Here is a 1,031-nt window from a genome sequence, read left to right on the forward strand (position 1 = left end):
TAAACTCTTTTAGGATCCAGCATGCTGACGGAGGGCAGAGACGTTGACGGCCAGTGAGAGATAAGACCATCATCCCTGATCCGCCATGTTTACTTCACCCAAAGACACATCCATGCAGCTTGCTATTGATTTTTATTCTGTTACGGTGGGGAACGGTACAATATTCTTGGTGCTTTGGTTCATGTAATGTCTATCGTTCCCTCCTCACCACAACCAAATATCGCTACAAAGCTGCTAGGTTTGGAGAAAACTCGAGACTGTTTGCAACTACACATGGCTTCTAGAGTAATGCACTAAGAACGTTACATTTTAGAGGATCTTTAAATATGAAAATGATATAATCTACTATTTATTCATATCTTCTGGATTGTAATCTGTTGCGTGGTTGCGCTAATTATAATGTCCAGTTTACCCATTGTACAGCGCTAAGGAATATGTTGGAGATATATAAATCAAGAAATAACAAAAATACCCTACATTATCGTTTTTTTCTCCCATGATGATCATTTAGCATATTCCCCATCGGGCTTCATTCTATGTCCCAGTCGACGAGAGTTACAATCGTAGCTTTCTCCTGGAACCTCTCATCAAAAGCTGTTCTCCTAGACTGCCGTTAAAGAAAGGCTCGCCTGAAATGTTTATGGTTTGTAGCTGCGATAAAAGGGGATCTATCTGCTAATCTTAAAATTGCCAAAGGTTCGTAAGTTTAGAATTCCATCTTTCCTAGACTTTTAAAACTGTATTGATATCTCATTTCAGATGGGACCATTCCAAGTCCCAAGTCAATGGAGAGCTGCAAAGTTTGACCATCTCAGCAGGAGCTGCGATCAACTGAAGCGCAACAAGGACTCGGGGCTCAGAAGTAGTCCCTACGTTACGTTATACCCAATACCAATGAGGATAAAGCCGACTCAACTTTTGACCACCTAAATCAGTACCAAAGCCAAGCGACTAGAGGACAGGGGGCTTAACAGAAATTTGCTGTAGAACGTAGAGGCACTTAATAAACGGGATAAGGTATTTTACGGAAT

The sequence above is a fragment of the Sceloporus occidentalis genome, unplaced genomic scaffold (assembly GCF_023333645.1).
Source record: "Sceloporus occidentalis isolate IW3139 unplaced genomic scaffold, rSceOcc1.0.p SCAF_132, whole genome shotgun sequence".
In the NCBI taxonomy this organism is placed as follows: Eukaryota; Metazoa; Chordata; class Lepidosauria; order Squamata; family Phrynosomatidae; genus Sceloporus; species Sceloporus occidentalis.